Source organism: Ambystoma mexicanum, chromosome 6q (genome assembly GCF_040938575.1).
Source record: "Ambystoma mexicanum isolate Mex_15411 chromosome 6q, UKY_AmexF1_1, whole genome shotgun sequence".
Lineage (NCBI taxonomy): Eukaryota > Metazoa > Chordata > Amphibia > Caudata > Ambystomatidae > Ambystoma > Ambystoma mexicanum.
Window position 1 is genome coordinate 1,486,433,263 of NC_090937.1, and position 24,790 is coordinate 1,486,458,052.

Consider the following 24,790-nt stretch of genomic DNA (forward strand, 5'->3'; position numbering starts at 1 on the left):
CTCAGAACACCCACATTTTGTTAATTTACGAACATTTAAAGGACACCACAAGTGTTCTTAGAACACATTCAACTTGCCATTGAACAATACGAACAGCGTCCTCAGAACACCCCCATTTTGTTTATTTATGAACATTTCAGGACACCGCAAGTGTTCTTAGAACACATTCAACTTGCCAAAGAACAGTACCGACAGCGTCCTCAGAACACCCCCATTTTGTTAATTTACGAACATTTAACGTACACCACAAGTGTTCTTAGAACACTTTCAACTTGCCACCGAACAATAAGGACAGCTTCCTGAGTACACCCCCATTTTGTTAATTTACGAACATTTCAGGACACCGCAAGTGTTCTTAGAAGACATTCAACTTGCCAAAGAACAATACAGACAACATCCTCTGAACATCCCCATTTTGTTCATTTACGAACATTTAACGGACACCACAAGTGTTCTTAGAACACTTTCAACTTGCCAAAGAACAATACGGACAACGTCCTCAGAACACCCCCATTTTGTTAATTTACGAACATTTAACGTACACCACAAGTGTTCTCAGAACACTTTCAACTTGCCAGCGAACAATACGGAGAGCGTACTCAGAACGCCCCCATTTTGTTAATTTACGAACATTTCAGGACACCGCAAGTGTTCTTAGAACACATTCAACTTGCCAAAGAACAATACGGACAGCGTCCTCAGAACACCCCCATTTTGTTAATTTACAAACATTTTAGGACACCGCAAGTGTTCTTGGAACAAATGTAACTTGCCAGAGAACACTACGGACAGCGTCCTCAGAACACCCCCATTTTGTTAATTTACGAACATTTAACGTACACCACGAGTGTTCTTAGAACACTTTCAACTTGCCACCGAACAATAAGGACAGCGTCCTGAGTACACCCCCATTTTGTTCATTTACGAACATTTCAGGACACCGCAAGTGTTCTTAGAACACATTCAACTTGCCAGCGAACAATACGGACAGCGTCCTCAGGACAGCCCCATTTAACATTTCAGGACACCGCGAGTGTTCATAGAACTCTTTCAACTTGCAAGAGAACAATAGGGACAGCCTCCTCAGGACACCCCCATTTTGTTAATTTACAAACATTTTAGGACACCGCAAGTGTTCTTGGAACAAATGTAACTTGCCAGAGAACAATACGGACTGCGTCCTCAGAACACCCACATTTTGTTAATTTACGAACATTTAAAGGACACCGCAAGTGTTCTTAGAACACATTCAACTTGCCAAAGAACAATACGGACAGCGTCCTCAGAACACCCCCATTTTGTTCATTTACGAACATTTAACGGACACCACGAGTGTTCTTAGAACACTTTCAACTTGCCAGAGAACAATATGGACCGCGTCCTGAGGACACCCCCATTTTGTTTATTTATGAACATTTAAAGGACACCACAAGTGTTCTTAGAACACTTTCAACTTGCCATTGAACAATACGAACGGCGTCCTCAGAACACCCCCATTTTGTTTATTTATGAACATTTCAGGACACCGCAAGTGTTCTTAGAACACATTAAACTTGCCAGCGAACAATATGGACAGCGTCATCAGGACACCCCCATTTTGTTAATTTACGAACATTTAACGTACACCACGAGTGTTCTTAGAACACTTTCAACTTGCCAGCGAACAATACAGACAGCGTCCTCAGGACACCCCCATTTTGTTAATTTACGAACATTTCAGGACACCGCAAATGTTCTTAGAACACATTCAACTTGCCGAAGAACAATACGGACAGCGTCCTCAGAACACCCCCATTTTGTTTATTTACGAACATTTCAGGACATCGCGAGTGTTCTTAGAACACATTCAACTTGCCAGCGAACAATACGGACAGCGTCCTCAGGACAGCCCGATTTAACATTTCAGGACACCGCGAGTGTTCATAGAACACTTTCAACTTGCCAGAGAACAATAGGGACAGCCTGCTCAGGACACCCTCATTTTATTTATTTACAAACATTTCAGGACACCACAAGTGTTCTTAGAACACTTTCAACTTGCCAAAGAACAATACGGACAGCGTCCTCAGAACACCCCCATTTTGTTACATTTACGAACATTTAACATACACCACAAGTGTTCTTAGAACACTTTCAACTTGCCAGCGAACAATACGGAGAGCGTCCTCAGAACGCCCCCATTTTGTTAATTTACGAACATTTCAGGACACCGCAAGTGTTCTTAGAACACATTCAACTTGCCAAAGAACAATACGGACAGCGTCCTCAGAACACCCCCATTTTGTTAATTTACAAACATTTTAGGACACCGCAAGTGTTCTTGGAACAAATGTAACTTGCCGGAGAACACTACGGACAGCGTCCTCAGAACACCCCCAATTTGTTAATTTACGAACATTTAAAGGACACCACAAGTGTTCTTAGAACACATTCAACTTGCCATTGAACAATACGAACAGCGTCCTCAGAACACCCCCATTTTGTTTATTTATGAACATTTCAGGACACTGCAAGTGTTCTTGGAACAAATGTAACTTGCCAGAGAACACTACGGACAGCGTCCTCAGAACACCCCCAATTTGTTAATTTACGAACATTTAAAGGACACCACGAGTGTTCTTAGAACACATTCAACTTGCCAGCGAACAATACGGACAGCGTCCTCAGGACAGCCCCATTTAACATTTCAGGACACCGCGAGTGTTCATAGAACACTTTCAACTTGCAAGAGAACAATAGGGACAGCCTCCTCAGGACACCCCCATTTTGTTAATTTACAAACATTTTAGGACACCGCAAGTGTTCTTGGAACAAATGTAACTTGCCAGAGAACAATACGGACTGCGTCCTCAGAACACCCCCATTTTGTTAATTTACGAACATTTAAAGGACAACGCAAGTCTTCTTAGAACACATTCAACTTGCCAAAGAACAATACGGACAGCGTCCTCAGAACACCCCCATTTTGTTCATTTACGAACATTTAACGGACACCACGAGTGTTCTAAGAACACTTTCAACTTGCCAGAGAACAATATGGACCGCGTCCTGAGGACACCCCCATTTTGTTTATTTATGAACATTTAAAGGACACCACAAGTGTTCTTAGAACCCTTTCAACTTGCCATTGAACAATACGCACGGCGTCCTCAGAACACCCCCATTTTGTTTATTTATGAACATTTCAGGACACCGCAAGTGTTCTTAGAACACATTCAACTTGCCAGCGAACAATACGGACAGCGTCATCAGGACACCCCCATTTTGTTAATTTACGAACATTTAACGTACACCATGAGTGTTCTTAGAACACTTTCAACTTGCCAGCGAACAATACAGACAGTGTCCTCAGGACACCCCCATTTTGTTAATTTACGAACATTTCAGGACACCGCAAGTGTTCTTAGAACACATTCAACTTGCCAAAGAACAATACGGACAGCGTCCTCAGAACACCCCCATTTTGTTTATTTACGTACATTTCAGGACATCGCGAGTGTTCTTAGAACACATTCAACTTGCCAGCGAACAATACGGACAGCGTCCTCAGGACAGCCCCATTTAACATTTCAGGACACCGCGAGTGTTCATAGAACACTTTCAACTTGCCAGAGAACAATCGGGACAGCCTGCTCAGGACACCCTCATTTTATTTATTTACAACCATTTCAGGACACCACAAGTGTTCTTAGAACACTTTCAACTTGCCAAAGAACAATGCGGACAGCGTCCTCAGAACACCCCCATTTTGTTAATTTACGAACATTTAACGTACACCACAAGTGTTCTTAGAACACTTTCAACTTGCCAGCGAACAATACGGAGAGCGTCCTCAGAACGCCCCCATTTTGTTAATTTACGAACATTTCAGGACACCGCAAGTGTTCTTAGAACACATTCAACTTGCCAACGAACAATACGGACAGCGTCCTCAGAACACCCCCATTTTGTTAATTTACAAACATTTAAAGGACACCACAAGTGTTCTTAGAACACATTCAACTTGCCATTGAACAATACGAACAGCGTCCTCAGAACACCCCCATTTTGTTTATTTATGAACATTTCGGGACAACGCAAGTGTTCTTAGAACACATTCAACTTGCCAAAGAACAGTACGGACAGCGTCCTGAGTACACCCCCATTTTGTTCATTTACGAACATTTCAGGACACCGCGAGTGTTCTTAGAACACATTCAACTTGCCAGCGAACAATACGGACAGCGTCCTCAGGGCAGCCCCATTTAACATTTCAGGACACTGCGAGTGTTCATAGAACACTTTCAACTTGCAAGAGAACAATAGGGACAGCCTCCTCAGGACACCCTCATTTTATTTATTTACAAACATTTCAGGACACCACAAGTGTTCTTAGAACACTTTCAACTTGCCAAAGAACAATACGGACAGCGTCCTCAGAACACCCCCATTTTGTTAATTTACGAACCTTTAACGTACACCACAGGTGTTCTTAGAACACTTTCAACTTGCCAGCGAACAATACGGTGAGCGTCCTCAGAATGCCCCCATTTTGTTAATTTACAAACATTTCAGGACACTGCGAATGTTCATAGAACACTTTCAACTTGCCAGAGAACAATAGGGACAGCCTGCTCAGGACACCCTCATTTTATTTATTTACAACCATTTCAGGACACCACAAGTGTTCTTAGAACACTTTCAACTTGCCAAAGAACAATGCGGACAGCGTCCTCAGAACACCCCCATTTTGTTTATTTACGAACATTTAACGTACACCACAAGTGTTCTTAGAACACTTTCAACTTGCCAGCGAACAATACGGAGAGCGTCCTCAGAACGCCCCCATTTTGTTAATTTACGAACATTTCAGGACACCGCAAGTGTTCTTAGAACACATTCAACTTGCCAAAGAACAATACGGACAGCGTCCTCAGAACACCCCCATTTTGTTAATTTACATACATTTTAGGACACCGCAAGTGTTCTTGGAACAAATGGAACTTGCCAGAGAACACTACGGACAGCGTCCTCAGAACACCCCCAATTTGTTAATTTACGAACATTTAAAGGACACCACAAGTGTTCTTAGAACACATTCAACTTGCCATTGAACAATACGAACAGCGTCCTCAGAACTCCCCCATTTTGTTTATTTATGAACATTTCAGGACAACGCAAGTGTTCTTAGAACACATTCAACTTGCCAAAGAACAGTACGGACAGCGTCCTCAGAACACCCCCATTTTGTTAATTTACGAACATTTAACGTACACCATGAGTGTTCTTAGAACACTTTCAACTTGCCACCGAACAATAAGGACAGCGTCCTGAGTACACCCCCATTTTGTTCATTTACGAACATTTCAGGACACCGCGAGTGTTCTTAGAACACATTCAACTTGCCAGCGAACAATACGGACAGCGTCCTCAGGACAGCCCCATTTAACATTTCAGGACACTGCGAGTGTTCATAGAACACTTTCAACTTGCCAAAGAACAATACGGACAGCGTCCTCAGAACACCCCCATTTTGTTAATTTACGAACCTTTAACGTACACCACAGGTGTTCTTAGAACACTTTCAACTTGCCAGCGAACAATACGGTGAGCGTCCTCAGAATGCCCCCATTTTGTTAATTTACGAACATTTCAGGACACCGCAAGTGTTCTTAGAACACATTCAACTTACCAAAGAACAATACGGACAGCGTCCTCAGAACACCCCCATTTTGTTAATGTACAAACATTTTAGGACACCGCAAGTGTTCTTGCAACAAATGTAACTTACCAGAGAACAATACGGACAGCGTCCTCAGAACACCCCCATTTTGTTAATTTACGAACATTTAAAGGACACCACAAGTGTTCTTAGAACACATTCAACTTGCCATTGAACAATACGAACAGCGTCCTCAGAACACCCCCATTTTGTTTATTTATGAACATTTCAGGACACCGCAAGTGTTCTTAGAACACATTCAACTTGCCAAAGAACAGTACGGACAGCGTCCTCAGAACACCCCCATTTTGTTAATTTACGAACTTTTAACGTACACCACGAGTGTTCTTAGAACACTTTCAACTTGCCACCGAACAATAAGGACAGCGTCCTGAGTACACCTCCATTTTGTTAATTTACGAACATTTCAGGACACCGCAAGTGTTCTTAGAACACATTCAACTTGCCAAAGAACAATATGGACCGCGTCCTGAGGACACCCCCATTTTGTTTATTTATGAACATTTAAAGGACACCACAAGTGTTCTTAGAACACTTTCAACTTGCCATTGAGCAATACGAACAGCGTTCTCAGAACACCCCCATTTTGTTAATTTACGAACATTTAACGTACACCACGAGTGTTCTTAGAACACTTTCAACTTGCCAGCGAACAATACAGACAGTGTCCTCAGGACACCCCCATTTTGTTAATTTACGAACATTTCAGGACACCGCAAGTGTTCTTAGAACACATTCAACTTGCCAAAGAACAATACGGACAGCGTCCTCAGAACACCCCCATTTTGTTTATTTACGAACATTTCAGGACATCGCGAGTGTTCTTAGAACACATTCAACTTGCCAGCGAACAATACGGACAGCGTCCTCAGGACAGCCCCATTTAACATTTCAGGACACCGCGAGTGTTCATAGAACACTTTCAACTTGCCAGAGAACAATAGGGAAAGCCTGCTCAGGACACCCTCATTTTATTTATTTACAACCATTTCAGGACACCACAAGTGTTCTTAGAACACTTTCAACTTGCCAAAGAACAATGCGGACAGCGTCCTCAGAACACCCCCATTTTGTTAATTTACGAACATTTAACGTACACCACAAGTGTTCTTAGAACACTTTCAACTTGCCAGCGAACAATACGGAGAGCGTCCTCAGAACGCCCCCATTTTGTTAATTTACGAACATTTCAGGACACCGCAATTGTTCTTAGAACACATTCAACTTGCCAATGAACAATACGGACAGCGTCCTCAGAACACCCCCATTTTGTTAATTTACAAACATTTTAGGACACCGCAAGTGTTCTTGGAACAAATGGAACTTGCCAGAGAACACTACGGACAGCGTCCTCAGAACACCCCCAATTTGTTAATTTACGAACATTTAAAGGACACCACAAGTGTTCTTAGAACACATTCAACTTGCCATTGAACAATACGAACAGCGTCCTCAGAACATCCCCATTTTGTTTATTTATGAACATTTCGGGACAACGCAAGTGTTCTTAGAACACATTCAACTTGCCAAAGAACAGTACGGTCAGCGTCCTGAGTACACCCCCATTTTGTTCATTTACGAACATTTCAGGACACCGCGAGTGTTCTTAGAACACATTCAACTTGCCAGCGAACAATACGGACAGCGTCCTCAGGACAGCCCCATTTAACATTTCAGGACACTGCGAGTGTTCATAGAACACTTTCAACTTGCAAGAGAACAATAGGGACAGCCTCCTCAGGACACCCTCATTTTATTTATTTACAAACATTTCAGGACACCACAAGTGTTCTTAGAACACTTTCAACTTGCCAAATAACAATACGGACAGCGTCCTCAGAACACCCCCATTTTGTTAATTTACGAACCTTTAACGTACACCACAGGTGTTCTTAGAACACTTTCAACTTGCCAGCGAACAATACGGTGAGCGTCCTCAGAATGCCCCCATTTTGTTAATTTACAAACATTTCAGGACACCGCGAATGTTCATAGAACACTTTCAACTTGCCAGAGAACAATAGGGACAGCCTGCTCAGGACACCCTCATTTTATTTATTTACAACCATTTCAGGACACCACAAGTGTTCTTAGAACACTTTCAACTTGCCAAAGAACAATGCGGACAGCGTCCTCAGAACACCCCCATTTTGTTTATTTACGAACATTTAACGTACACAACAAGTGTTCTTAGAACACTTTCAACTTGCCAGCGAACAATACGGAGAGCGTCCTCAGAACGCCCCCATTTTGTTAATTTATGAACATTTCAGGACACCGCAAGTGTTTTAGAACACATTCAACTTGCCAAAGAACAATACGGACAGCGTCCTCAGAACACCCCCATTTTGTTAATTTACAAACATTTTAGGACACCGCAAGTGTTCTTGGAACAAATGGAACTTGCCAGAGAACACTACGGACAGCGTCCTCAGAACACCCCCAATTTGTTAATTTACGAACATTTAAAGGACACCACAAGTGTTCTTAGAACACATTCAACTTGCCATTGAACAATACGAACAGCGTCCTCAGAACACCCCCATTTTGTTTATATATGAACATTTCAGGACAACGCAAGTGTTCTTAGAACACATTCAACTTGCCAAAGAACAGTACGGACAGCGTCCTCAGAACACCCCCATTTTGTTAATTTACGAACATTTAACGTACACCATGAGTGTTCTTAGAACACTTTCAACTTGCCACCGAACAATAAGGACAGCGTCCTGAGTACACCCCCATTTTGTTCATTTACGAACATTTCAGGACACCGCGAGTGTTCTTAGAACACATTCAACTTGCCAGCGAACAATACGGACAGCGTCCTCAGGACAGCCCCATTTAACATTTCAGGACACTGCGAGTGTTCATAGAACACTTTCAACTTGCAAGAGAACAATAGGGACAGCCTCCTCAGGACACCCTCATTTTATTTATTTACAAACATTTCAGGACACCACAAGTGTTCTTAGAACACTTTCAACTTGCCAAAGAACAATACGGACAGCGTCCTCAGAACACCCCCATTTTGTTAATTTACGAACCTTTAACGTACACCACAGGTGTTCTTAGAACACTTTCAACTTGCCAGCGAACAATACGGTGAGCGTCCTCAGAATGCCCCCATTTTGTTAATTTACAAACATTTTAGGACACCGCAAGTGTTCTTGGAACAAATGTAACTTGCCAGAGAACAATACGGACAGTGTCCTCAGAACACCCCCATTTTGTTAATTTACGAACTTTTAAAGGACACCACAAGTGTTCTTAGAACACATTCAACTTGCCATTGAACAATACGAACAGCGTCCTCAGAACACCCCCATTTTTTTTATTTATGAACATTTCAGGACACCGCAAGTGTTCTTAGAACACATTCAACTTGCCAAAGAACAGTACGGACAGCGTCCTCAGAACACCCCCATTTTGTTAATTTACGAACATTTAACGTACACCACGAGTGTTCTTAGAACACTTTCAACTTGCCACCGAACAATAAGGACAGCGTCCTGAGTACACCCCCATTTTGTTAATTTACGAACATTTCAGGACACCGCAAGTGTTCTTAGAACACATTCAACTTGCCAAAGAACAATATGGACCGCGTCCTGAGGACACCCCCATTTTGTTTATTTATGAACATTTAAAGGACACCACAAGTGTTCTTAGAACACTTTCAACTCGCCATTGAACAATCCGAACAGCTTCCTCAGAACACCCCCATTTTGTTAATTTACGAACATTTAACGTACACCACGAGTGTTGTTAGAACACTTTCTCCTTGCCAGCGAACAATACGGACAGCGTCCTCAGAACACCCCCATTTTGTTAATTTACGAACATTTTAGGACACCACGATGTTCTTAGAACACATTCAACTTGCCAGCGAGCAATACGGACAGCGTCCTCAGGACAGCCCCATTTAACATTTCAGGACACCGCGAGTGTTCATAGAACACTTTCAACTTGGCAGAGAACAATACGGACAGCCTCCTCAGGACACCCTCATTTTATTTATTTACAAACATTTCAGGACACCACAAGTGTTCTTAGAACACTTTCAACTTGCCAAAGAGCAATACGGACAGCGTCCTCAGAACACCCCCATTTTGTTCATTTACGAACATTTAACGTACACCACAAGTGTTCTTAGAACACTTTCAACTTGCCAGCGAACAATATGGAGAGCGTCCTCAGAACGCCCCCATTTTGTTAATTTACTACATTTCAGGACACATCAAGTGTTCTTAGAACACATTCAACTTGCCAACGAACAATACGGACAGCATCCTCAGAACACCCACATTTTGTTAATTTACGAACATTTAAAGGACACCACAAGTGTTCTTAGAACACATTCAACTTGCCATTGAACAATACGAACAGCGTCCTCAGAACACCCCCATTTTGTTTATTTATGAACATTTCAGGACACCGCAAGTGTTCTTAGAACACATTCAACTTGCCAAAGAACAGTACCGACAGCGTCCTCAGAACACCCCCATTTTGTTAATTTACGAACATTTAACGTACACCACAAGTGTTCTTAGAACACTTTCAACTTGCCACCGAACAATAAGGACAGCTTCCTGAGTACACCCCCATTTTGTTAATTTACGAACATTTCAGGACACCGCAAGTGTTCTTAGAAGACATTCAACTTGCCAAAGAACAATACAGACAACATCCTCTGAACATCCCCATTTTGTTCATTTACGAACATTTAACGGACACCACAAGTGTTCTTAGAACACTTTCAACTTGCCAAAGAACAATACGGACAACGTCCTCAGAACACCCCCATTTTGTTAATTTACGAACATTTAACGTACACCACAAGTGTTCTCAGAACACTTTCAACTTGCCAGCGAACAATACGGAGAGCGTACTCAGAACGCCCCCATTTTGTTAATTTACGAACATTTCAGGACACCGCAAGTGTTCTTAGAACACATTCAACTTGCCAAAGAACAATACGGACAGCGTCCTCAGAACACCCCCATTTTGTTAATTTACAAACATTTTAGGACACCGCAAGTGTTCTTGGAACAAATGTAACTTGCCAGAGAACACTACGGACAGCGTCCTCAGAACACCCCCATTTTGTTAATTTACGAACATTTAACGTACACCACGAGTGTTCTTAGAACACTTTCAACTTGCCACCGAACAATAAGGACAGCGTCCTGAGTACACCCCCATTTTGTTCATTTACGAACATTTCAGGACACCGCAAGTGTTCTTAGAACACATTCAACTTGCCAGCGAACAATACGGACAGCGTCCTCAGGACAGCCCCATTTAACATTTCAGGACACCGCGAGTGTTCATAGAACTCTTTCAACTTGCAAGAGAACAATAGGGACAGCCTCCTCAGGACACCCCCATTTTGTTAATTTACAAACATTTTAGGACACCGCAAGTGTTCTTGGAACAAATGTAACTTGCCAGAGAACAATACGGACTGCGTCCTCAGAACACCCACATTTTGTTAATTTACGAACATTTAAAGGACACCGCAAGTGTTCTTAGAACACATTCAACTTGCCAAAGAACAATACGGACAGCGTCCTCAGAACACCCCCATTTTGTTCATTTACGAACATTTAACGGACACCACGAGTGTTCTTAGAACACTTTCAACTTGCCAGAGAACAATATGGACCGCGTCCTGAGGACACCCCCATTTTGTTTATTTATGAACATTTAAAGGACACCACAAGTGTTCTTAGAACACTTTCAACTTGCCATTGAACAATACGAACGGCGTCCTCAGAACACCCCCATTTTGTTTATTTATGAACATTTCAGGACACCGCAAGTGTTCTTAGAACACATTAAACTTGCCAGCGAACAATATGGACAGCGTCATCAGGACACCCCCATTTTGTTAATTTACGAACATTTAACGTACACCACGAGTGTTCTTAGAACACTTTCAACTTGCCAGCGAACAATACAGACAGCGTCCTCAGGACACCCCCATTTTGTTAATTTACGAACATTTCAGGACACCGCAAATGTTCTTAGAACACATTCAACTTGCCGAAGAACAATACGGACAGCGTCCTCAGAACACCCCCATTTTGTTTATTTACGAACATTTCAGGACATCGCGAGTGTTCTTAGAACACATTCAACTTGCCAGCGAACAATACGGACAGCGTCCTCAGGACAGCCCGATTTAACATTTCAGGACACCGCGAGTGTTCATAGAACACTTTCAACTTGCCAGAGAACAATAGGGACAGCCTGCTCAGGACACCCTCATTTTATTTATTTACAAACATTTCAGGACACCACAAGTGTTCTTAGAACACTTTCAACTTGCCAAAGAACAATACGGACAGCGTCCTCAGAACACCCCCATTTTGTTACATTTACGAACATTTAACATACACCACAAGTGTTCTTAGAACACTTTCAACTTGCCAGCGAACAATACGGAGAGCGTCCTCAGAACGCCCCCATTTTGTTAATTTACGAACATTTCAGGACACCGCAAGTGTTCTTAGAACACATTCAACTTGCCAAAGAACAATACGGACAGCGTCCTCAGAACACCCCCATTTTGTTAATTTACAAACATTTTAGGACACCGCAAGTGTTCTTGGAACAAATGTAACTTGCCGGAGAACACTACGGACAGCGTCCTCAGAACACCCCCAATTTGTTAATTTACGAACATTTAAAGGACACCACAAGTGTTCTTAGAACACATTCAACTTGCCATTGAACAATACGAACAGCGTCCTCAGAACACCCCCATTTTGTTTATTTATGAACATTTCAGGACACTGCAAGTGTTCTTGGAACAAATGTAACTTGCCAGAGAACACTACGGACAGCGTCCTCAGAACACCCCCAATTTGTTAATTTACGAACATTTAAAGGACACCACGAGTGTTCTTAGAACACATTCAACTTGCCAGCGAACAATACGGACAGCGTCCTCAGGACAGCCCCATTTAACATTTCAGGACACCGCGAGTGTTCATAGAACACTTTCAACTTGCAAGAGAACAATAGGGACAGCCTCCTCAGGACACCCCCATTTTGTTAATTTACAAACATTTTAGGACACCGCAAGTGTTCTTGGAACAAATGTAACTTGCCAGAGAACAATACGGACTGCGTCCTCAGAACACCCCCATTTTGTTAATTTACGAACATTTAAAGGACAACGCAAGTCTTCTTAGAACACATTCAACTTGCCAAAGAACAATACGGACAGCGTCCTCAGAACACCCCCATTTTGTTCATTTACGAACATTTAACGGACACCACGAGTGTTCTAAGAACACTTTCAACTTGCCAGAGAACAATATGGACCGCGTCCTGAGGACACCCCCATTTTGTTTATTTATGAACATTTAAAGGACACCACAAGTGTTCTTAGAACCCTTTCAACTTGCCATTGAACAATACGCACGGCGTCCTCAGAACACCCCCATTTTGTTTATTTATGAACATTTCAGGACACCGCAAGTGTTCTTAGAACACATTCAACTTGCCAGCGAACAATACGGACAGCGTCATCAGGACACCCCCATTTTGTTAATTTACGAACATTTAACGTACACCATGAGTGTTCTTAGAACACTTTCAACTTGCCAGCGAACAATACAGACAGTGTCCTCAGGACACCCCCATTTTGTTAATTTACGAACATTTCAGGACACCGCAAGTGTTCTTAGAACACATTCAACTTGCCAAAGAACAATACGGACAGCGTCCTCAGAACACCCCCATTTTGTTTATTTACGTACATTTCAGGACATCGCGAGTGTTCTTAGAACACATTCAACTTGCCAGCGAACAATACGGACAGCGTCCTCAGGACAGCCCCATTTAACATTTCAGGACACCGCGAGTGTTCATAGAACACTTTCAACTTGCCAGAGAACAATCGGGACAGCCTGCTCAGGACACCCTCATTTTATTTATTTACAACCATTTCAGGACACCACAAGTGTTCTTAGAACACTTTCAACTTGCCAAAGAACAATGCGGACAGCGTCCTCAGAACACCCCCATTTTGTTAATTTACGAACATTTAACGTACACCACAAGTGTTCTTAGAACACTTTCAACTTGCCAGCGAACAATACGGAGAGCGTCCTCAGAACGCCCCCATTTTGTTAATTTACGAACATTTCAGGACACCGCAAGTGTTCTTAGAACACATTCAACTTGCCAACGAACAATACGGACAGCGTCCTCAGAACACCCCCATTTTGTTAATTTACAAACATTTAAAGGACACCACAAGTGTTCTTAGAACACATTCAACTTGCCATTGAACAATACGAACAGCGTCCTCAGAACACCCCCATTTTGTTTATTTATGAACATTTCGGGACAACGCAAGTGTTCTTAGAACACATTCAACTTGCCAAAGAACAGTACGGACAGCGTCCTGAGTACACCCCCATTTTGTTCATTTACGAACATTTCAGGACACCGCGAGTGTTCTTAGAACACATTCAACTTGCCAGCGAACAATACGGACAGCGTCCTCAGGGCAGCCCCATTTAACATTTCAGGACACTGCGAGTGTTCATAGAACACTTTCAACTTGCAAGAGAACAATAGGGACAGCCTCCTCAGGACACCCTCATTTTATTTATTTACAAACATTTCAGGACACCACAAGTGTTCTTAGAACACTTTCAACTTGCCAAAGAACAATACGGACAGCGTCCTCAGAACACCCCCATTTTGTTAATTTACGAACCTTTAACGTACACCACAGGTGTTCTTAGAACACTTTCAACTTGCCAGCGAACAATACGGTGAGCGTCCTCAGAATGCCCCCATTTTGTTAATTTACAAACATTTCAGGACACTGCGAATGTTCATAGAACACTTTCAACTTGCCAGAGAACAATAGGGACAGCCTGCTCAGGACACCCTCATTTTATTTATTTACAACCATTTCAGGACACCACAAGTGTTCTTAGAACACTTTCAACTTGCCAAAGAACAATGCGGACAGCGTCCTCAGAACACCCCCATTTTGTTTATTTACGAACATTTAACGTACACCACAAGTGTTCTTAGAACACTTTCAACTTGCCAGCGAACAATACAGAGAGCGTCCTCAGAACGCCCCCATTTTGTTAATTTACGAACATTTCAGGACACCGCAAGTGTTCTTAGAACACATTCAACTTGCCAAAGAACAATACGGACAGCGTCCTCAGAACACCCCCATTTTGTTAATTTACATACATTTTAGGACACCGCAAGTGTTCTTGGAACAAATGGAACTTGCCAGAGAACACTACGGACAGCGTCCTCAGAACACCCCCAATTTGTTAATTTACGAACATTTAAAGGACACCACAAGTGTTCTTAGAACACATTCAACTTGCCATTGAACAATACGAACAGCGTCCTCAGAACTCCCCCATTTTGTTTATTTATGAACATTTCAGGACAACGCAAGTGTTCTTAGAACACATTCAACTTGCCAAAGAACAGTACGGACAGCGTCCTCAGAACACCCCCATTTTGTTAATTTACGAACATTTAACGTACACCATGAGTGTTCTTAGAACACTTTCAACTTGCCACCGAACAATAAGGACAGCGTCCTGAGTACACCCCCATTTTGTTCATTTACGAACATTTCAGGACACCGCGAGTGTTCTTAGAACACATTCAACTTGCCAGCGAACAATACGGACAGCGTCCTCAGGACAGCCCCATTTAACATTTCAGGACACTGCGAGTGTTCATAGAACACTTTCAACTTGCAAGAGAACAATAGGGACAGCCTCCTCAGGACACCCTCATTTTATTTATTTACAAACATTTCAGGACACCACAAGTGTTCTTAGAACACTTTCAACTTGCCAAAGAACAATACGGACAGCGTCCTCAGAACACCCCCATTTTGTTAATTTACGAACCTTTAACGTACACCACAGGTGTTCTTAGAACACTTTCAACTTGCCAGCGAACAATACGGTGAGCGTCCTCAGAATGCCCCCATTTTGTTAATTTACGAACATTTCAGGACACCGCAAGTGTTCTTAGAACACATTCAACTTACCAAAGAACAATACGGACAGCGTCCTCAGAACACCCCCATTTTGTTAATGTACAAACATTTTAGGACACCGCAAGTGTTCTTGCAACAAATGTAACTTACCAGAGAACAATACGGACAGCGTCCTCAGAACACCCCCATTTTGTTAATTTACGAACATTTAAAGGACACCACAAGTGTTCTTAGAACACATTCAACTTGCCATTGAACAATACGAACAGCGTCCTCAGAACACCCCCATTTTGTTTATTTATGAACATTTCAGGACACCGCAAGTGTTCTTAGAACACATTCAACTTGCCAAAGAACAGTACGGACAGCGTCCTCAGAACACCCCCATTTTGTTAATTTACGAACTTTTAACGTACACCACGAGTGTTCTTAGAACACTTTCAACTTGCCACCGAACAATAAGGACAGCGTCCTGAGTACACCTCCATTTTGTTAATTTACGAACATTTCAGGACACCGCAAGTGTTCTTAGAACACATTCAACTTGCCAAAGAACAATATGGACCGCGTCCTGAGGACACCCCCATTTTGTTTATTTATGAACATTTAAAGGACACCACAAGTGTTCTTAGAACATTTTCAACTTGCCATTGAGCAATACGAACAGCGTCCTCAGAACACCCCCATTTTGTTAATTTACGAACATTTAACGTACACCACGAGTGTTCTTAGAACACTTTCTCCTTGCCAGCGAACAATACGGACAGCGTCCTCAGAACACCCCCATTTTGTTAATTTACGAACATTTCAGGACACCACGATGTTCTTAGAACACATTCAACTTGCCAGCGAACAATACGGACAGCGTCCTCAGGACAGCCCCATTTAACATTTCAGGACACCGCGAGTGTTCATAGAACACTTTCAACTTGGCAGAGAACAATACGGACAGCCTCCTCAGGACACCCTCATTTTATTTATTTACAAACATTTCAGGACACCACAAGTGTTCTTAGAACACTTTCAACTTGCCAAAGAGCAATACGGACAGCGTCCTCAGAACACCCCCATTTTGTTAATTTACGAACATTTAACGTACACCACAAGTGTTCTTAGAACACTTTCAACTTGCCAAAGAACAATGCGGACAGCGTCCTCAGAACACCCCCATTTTGTTAATTTACGAACATTTAACGTACACCACAAGTGTTCTTAGAACACTTTCAACTTGCCAGCGAACAATACGGAGAGCGTCCTCAGAACGCCCCCATTTTGTTAATTTACGAACATTTCAGGACACCGCAAGTGTTCTTAGAACACATTCAACTTGCCAAAGAACAATATGGACAGCGTCCTCAGAACACCCCCATTTTGTTAATTTACAAACATTTTAGGACACCGCAAGTGTTCTTGGAACAAATGTAACTTGCCAGAGAACACTACGGACAGCGTCCTCAGAACACCCCCAATTTGTTAATTTACGAACATTTAAAGGACACCACAAGTGTTCTTAGAACACATTCAACTTGCCATTGAACAATACGAACAGCGTCCTCAGAACACCCCCATTTTGTTTATTTATGAACATTTCAGGACACCGCAAGTGTTCTTAGAACACATTCAACTTGCCAAAGAACAGTACGGACAGCGTCCTCAGAACACCCCCATTTTGTTAATTTACGAACATTTAACGTACACCACGAGTGTTCTTAGAACACTTTCAACTTGCCACCGAACAATAATGACAGCGTCCTGAGTACACCCCCATTTTGTTCATTTACGAACATTTCAGGACACCGCGAGTGTTCTTAGAACACATTCAACTTGCCAGCGAACAATACGGACAGCGTCCTCAGGACAGCCCCATTTAACATTTCAGGACACCGCGAGTGTTCATAGAACACTTTCAACTTGCCAGAGAACAATAGGGAAAGCCTGCTCAGGACACCCTCATTTTATTTATTTACAACCATTTCAGGACACCACAAGTGTTCTTAGAACACTTTCAACTTGCCAAAGAACAATGCGGACAGCGTCCTCAGAACACCCCCATTTTGTTAATTTACGAACATTTAACGTACACCACGAGTGTTCTTAGAACACTTTCAACTTGCCAGCGAACAATACAGACAGTGTCCTCAGGACACCCCCATTTTGTTAATTTACGAACATTTCAGGACACCGCAAGTGTTCTTAGAACACATTCAACTTGCCAAAGAACAATACGGACAGCGTCCTCAGAACACCCCCATTTTGTTTATTTACGAACATTTCAGGACATCGCGAGTGTTCTTAGAACACATTCAACTTGCCAGCGAACAATACGGACAGCGTCCTCAGGACAGCCCCATTTAACATTTCAGGACACCGCGAGTGTTCATAGAACACTTTCAACTTGCCAGAGAACAATAGGGAAAGCCTGCTCAGGACACCCTCATTTTATTTATTTACAACCATTTCAGGACACCACAAGTGTTCTTAGAACACTTTCAACTTGCCAAAGAACAATGCGGACAGCGTCCTCAGAACACCCCCATTTTGTTAATTTACGAACATTTAACGTACACCACAAGTGTTCTTAGAACACTTTCAACTTGCCAGCGAACAATACGGAGAGCGTCCTCAGAACGCCCCCATTTTGTTAATTTACGAACATTTCAGGACACCGCAAGTGTTCTTAGAACACATTCAACTTGCCAATGAACAATACGGACAGCGTCCTCAGAACACCCCCATTTTGTTAATTTACAAACATTTTAGGACACCGCAAGTGTTCTTGGAACAAATGGAACTTGCCAGAGAACACTACGGACAGCGTCCTCAGAACACCCCCAATTTGTTAATTTACGAACATTTAAAGGACACCACAAGTGTTCTTAGAACACATTCAACTTGCCATTGAACAATACGAACAGCGTCCTCAGAACATCCCCATTTTGTTTATTTATGAACATTTCGGGACAACGCAAGTGTTCTTAGAACACATTCAACTTGCCAAAGAACAGTACGGTCAGCGTCCTGAGTACACCCCCATTTTGTTCATTTACGAACATTTCAGGACACCGCGAGTGTTCTTAGAACACATTCAACTTGCCAGCGAACAATACGGACAGCGTCCTCAGGACAGCCCCATTTAACATTTCAGGACACTGCGAGTGTTCATAGAACACTTTCAACTTGCAAGAGAACAATAGGGACAGCCTCCTCAGGACACCCTCATTTTATTTATTTACAAACATTTCAGGACACCACAAGTGTTCTTAGAACACTTTCAACTTGCCAAATAACAATACGGACAGCGTCCTCAGAACACCCCCATTTTGTTAATTTACGAACCTTTAACGTACACCACAGGTGTTCTTAGAACACTTTCAACTTGCCAGCGAACAATACGGTGAGCGTCCTCAGAATGCCCCCATTTTGTTAATTTACAAACATTTCAGGACACCGCGAATGTTCATAGAACACTTTCAACTTGCCAGAGAACAATAGGGACAGCCTGCTCAGGACACCCTCATTTTATTTATTTACAACCATTTCAGGACACCACAAGTGTTCTTAGAACACTATCAACTTGCCAAAGAACAATGCGGACAGCGTCCTCAGAACACCCCCATTTTGTTTATTTACGAACATTTAACGTACACAACAAGTGTTCTTAGAACACTTTCAACTTGCCAGCGAACAATACGGAGAGCGTCCTCAGAACGCCCCCATTTTGTTAATTTATGAACATTTCAGGACACCGCAAGTGTTTTAGAACACATTCAACTTGCCAAAGAACAATACGGACAGCGTCCTCAGAACACCCCCATTTTGTTAATTTACAAACATTTTAGGACACCGCAAGTGTTCTTGGAACAAATGGAACTTGCCAGAGAACACTACGGACAGCGTCCTCAGAACACCCCCAATTTGTTAATTTACGAACATTTAAAGGACACCACAAGTGTTCTTAGAACACATTCAACTTGCCATTGAACAATACGAACAGCGTCCTCAGAACACCCCCATTTTGTTTATATATGAACATTTCAGGACAACGCAAGTGTTCTTAGAACACATTCAACTTGCCAAAGAACAGTACGGACAGCGTCCTCAGAACACCCCCATTTTGTTAATTTACGAACATTTAACGTACACCATGAGTGTTCTTAGAACACTTTCAACTTGCCACCGAACAATAAGGACAGCGTCCTGAGTACACCCCCATTTTGTTCATTTACGAACATTTCAGGACACCGCGAGTGTTCTTAGAACACATTCAACTTGCCAGCGAACAATACGGACAGCGTCCTCAGGACAGCCCCATTTAACATTTCAGGACACTGCGAGTGTTCATAGAACACTTTCAACTTGCAAGAGAACAATAGGGACAGCCTCCTCAGGACACCCTCATTTTATTTATTTACAAACATTTCAGGACACCACAAGTGTTCTTAGAACACTTTCAACTTGCCAAAGAACAATACGGACAGCGTCCTCAGAACACCCCCATTTTGTTAATTTACGAACCTTTAACGTACACCACAGGTGTTCTTAGAACACTTTCAACTTGCCAGCGAACAATACGGTGAGCGTCCTCAGAATGCCCCCATTTTGTTAATTTAAGAAACATTTCAGGACACCGCAAGTGTTCTTAGAACACATTCAACTTACCAAAGAACAATACGGACAGCGTCCTCAGAACACCCCCATTTTGTTAATGTACAAACATTTTAGGACACCGCAAGTGTTCTTGGAACAAATGTAACTTACCAGAGAACAATACGGACAGCGTCCTCAGAACACCCCCATTTTGTTAATTTAAGAACATTTAAAGGACACCACAAGTGTTCTTAGAACACATTCAACTTGCCATTGAACAATACGAACAGCGTCCTCAGAACACCCCCATTTTGTTTATTTATGAACATTTCAGGACACCGCAAGTGTTCTTAGAACACATTCAACTTGCCAAAGAACAGTACGGACAGCGTCCTCAGAACACCCCCATTTTGTTAATTTACGAACTTTTAACGTACACCACGAGTGTTCTTAGAACACTTTCAACTTGCCACCGAACAATAAGGACAGCGTCCTGAGTACACCTCCATTTTGTTAATTTACGAACATTTCAGGACACCGCAAGTGTTCTTAGAACACATTCAACTTGCCAAAGAACAATATGGACCGCGTCCTGAGGACACCCCCATTTTGTTTATTTATGAACATTTAAAGGACACCACAAGTGTTCTTAGAACATTTTCAACTTGCCATTGAGCAATACGAACAGCGTCCTCAGAACACCCCCATTTTGTTAATTTACGAACATTTAACGTACACCACGAGTGTTCTTAGAACACTTTCTCCTTGCCAGCGAACAATACGGACAGCGTCCTCAGAACACCCCCATTTTGTTAATTTACGAACATTTCAGGACACCACGATGTTCTTAGAACACATTCAACTTGCCAGCGAACAATACGGACAGCGTCCTCAGGACAGCCCCATTTAACATTTCAGGACACCGCGAGTGTTCATAGAACACTTTCAACTTGGCAGAGAACAATACGGACAGCCTCCTCAGGACACCCTCATTTTATTTATTTACAAACATTTCAGGACACCACAAGTGTTCTTAGAACACTTTCAACTTGCCAAAGAGCAATACGGACAGCGTCCTCAGAACACCCCCATTTTGTTAATTTACGAACATTTAACGTACACCACAAGTGTTCTTAGAACACTTTCAACTTGCCAAAGAACAATGCGGACAGCGTCCTCAGAACACCCCCATTTTGTTAATTTACGAACATTTAACGTACACCACAAGTGTTCTTAGAACACTTTCAACTTGCCAGCGAACAATACGGAGAGCGTCCTCAGAACGCCCCCATTTTGTTAATTTACGAACATTTCAGGACACCGCAAGTGTTCTTAGAACACATTCAACTTGCCAAAGAACAATATGGACAGCGTCCTCAGAACACCCCCATTTTGTTAATTTACAAACATTTTAGGACACCGCAAGTGTTCTTGGAACAAATGTAACTTGCCAGAGAACACTACGGACAGCGTCCTCAGAACACCCCCAATTTGTTAATTTACGAACATTTAAAGGACACCACAAGTGTTCTTAGAACACATTCAACTTGCCATTGAACAATACGAACAGCGTCCTCAGAACACCCCCATTTTGTTTATTTATGAACATTTCAGGACACCGCAAGTGTTCTTAGAACACATTCAACTTGCCAAAGAACAGTACGGACAGCGTCCTCAGAACACCCCCATTTTGTTAATTTACGAACATTTAACGTACACCACGAGTGTTCTTAGAACACTTTCAACTTGCCACCGAACAATAATGACAGCGTCCTGAGTACACCCCCATTTTGTTCATTTACGAACATTTCAGGACACCGCGAGTGTTCTTAGAACACATTCAACTTGCCAGCGAACAATACGGACAGCGTCCTCAGGACAGCCCCATTTAACATTTCAGGACACCGCGAGTGTTCTAGAACACTTTCAACTTGCAAGAGAACAAAAGGGATAGCCTACTCAGGACACCCTCATTTTATTTATTTACAAACATTTCAGGACACCACAAGTGTTCTTAGAACACTTTCAACTTGCCAAAGAACAATACGGACAGCGTCCTCAGAACACCCCCATTTTGTTAATTTACGAACCTTTAACGTACACCACAGGTGTTCTTAGAACACTTTCAACTTGCCAGCGAACAATACGGTGAGCGTCCTCAGAATGCCCCCATTTTGTTAATTTACGAACATTTCAGGACACCGCAAGTGTTCTTAGAACACATTCAACTTACCAAAGAACAATACGGACAGCGTCCTCAGAACACCCCCATTTTGTTAATTTACAAACATTTTAGGACACCGCAAGTGTTCTTGGAACAAATGTAACTTGCCAGAGAAAAATACGGACAGTGTCCTCAGAACACCCCCATTTTGTTAATTTACGAACATTTAAAGGACACCACAAGTGTTCTTAGAACACATTCAACTTGCCATTGAACAATACGAACAGCGTCCTCAGAACACCCCCATTTTGTTTATTTATGAACATTTCAGGACACTGCAAGTGTTCTTAGAACACATTCAACTTGCCAAAGAACAGTACGGACAGCGTCCTCAGAACACCCCCATTTTGTTAATTTACGAACATTTAACGTACACCACGAGTGTTCTTAGAACACTTTCAACTTGCCACCGAACAATAAGGACAGCGTCCTGAGTACACCCCCATTTTGTTAATTTACGAACATTTCAGGACACCGCAAGTGTTCTTAGAACACATTCAACTTGCCAAAGAACAATATGGACCGCGTCCTGAGGACACCTCCATTTTGTTTATTTATGAACATTTAAAGGACACCACAAGTGTTCTTAGAACACTTTCAACTTGCCATTGAACAATCCGAACAGCGTCCTCAGAACACCCCCATTTTGTTAATTTACGAACATTTAACGTACACCACGAGTGTTGTTAGAACACTTTCTCCTTGCCAGCGAACAATACGGACAGCGTCCTCAGAACACCCCCATTTTGTTAATTTACGAACATTTCAGGACACCACGATGTTCTTAGAACACATTCAACTTGCCAGCGAACAATACGGACAGCGTCCTCAGGACAGCCCCATTTAACATTTCAGGACACCGCGAGTGTTCATAGAACACTTTCAACTTGGCAGAGAACAATACGGACAGCCTCCTCAGGACACCCTCATTTTATTTATTTACAAACATTTCAGGACACCACAAGTGTTCTTAGAACACTTTCAACTTGCCAAAGAGCAATACGGACAGCGTCCTCAGAACACCCCCATTTTGTTCATTTACGACCATTTAACGTACACCACAAGTGTTCTTAGAACACTTTCAACTTGCCAGCGAATAATATGGAGAGCGTCCTCAGAACGCCCCCATTTTGTTAATTTACTACATTTCAGGACACATCAAGTGTTCTTAGAACACATTCAACTTGCCAAAGAACAATACGGACAGCATCCTCAGAACACCCCCATTTTGTTAATTTACGAACATTTAAAGGACACCACAAGTGTTCTTAGAACACATTCAACTTGCCATTGAACAATACGAACAGCGTCCTCAGAACACCCCCATTTTGTTTATTTATGAACATTTCAGGACACCGCAAGTGTTCTTAGAACACATTCAACTTGCCAAAGAACAGTACCGACAGCGTCCTCAGAACACCCCCTTTTTGTTAATTTACGAACATTTAACGTACACCACGAGTGTTCTTAGAACACTTTCAACTTGCCACCGAACAATAAGGACAGCTTCCTGAGTACACCCCCATTTTGTTAATTTACGAACATTTCAGGACACCGCAAGTGTTCTTAGAAGACATTCAACTTGCCAAAGAACAATACAGACAACATCCTCTGAACACCCCCATTTTGTTCATTTACGAACATTTAACGGACACCACGAGTGTTCTTAGAACACTTTCAACTTGCCAAAGAACAATACGGACAACGTCCTCAGAACACCCCCATTTTGTTAATTTACGAACATTTAACGTACACCACAAGTGTTCTCAGAACACTTTCAACTTGCCAGCGAACAATACGGAGAGCGTCCTCAGAACGCCCCCATTTTGTTAATTTACGAACATTTCAGGACACCGCAAGTGTTCTTAGAACACATTCAACTTGCCAAAGAACAATACGGACAGCGTCCTCAGAACACCCCCATTTTGTTAATTTACAAACATTTTAGGACACCGCAAGTGTTCTTGGAACAAATGTAACTTGCCAGAGAACACTACGGACAGCGTCCTCAGAACACCCCCATTTTGTTAATTTACGAACATTTAAAGGACACCACAAGTGTTCTTAGAACACATTCAACTTGCCTTTGAACAATACGAACAGCGTCCTCAGAACACCCCCATTTTGTTTATTTATGAACATTTCAGGACACCGCAAGTGTTCTTAGAACACATTCAACTTGCCAAAGAACAGTACGGACAGCGTCCTCAGAACACCCCCATTTTGTTAATTTACGAACATTTAA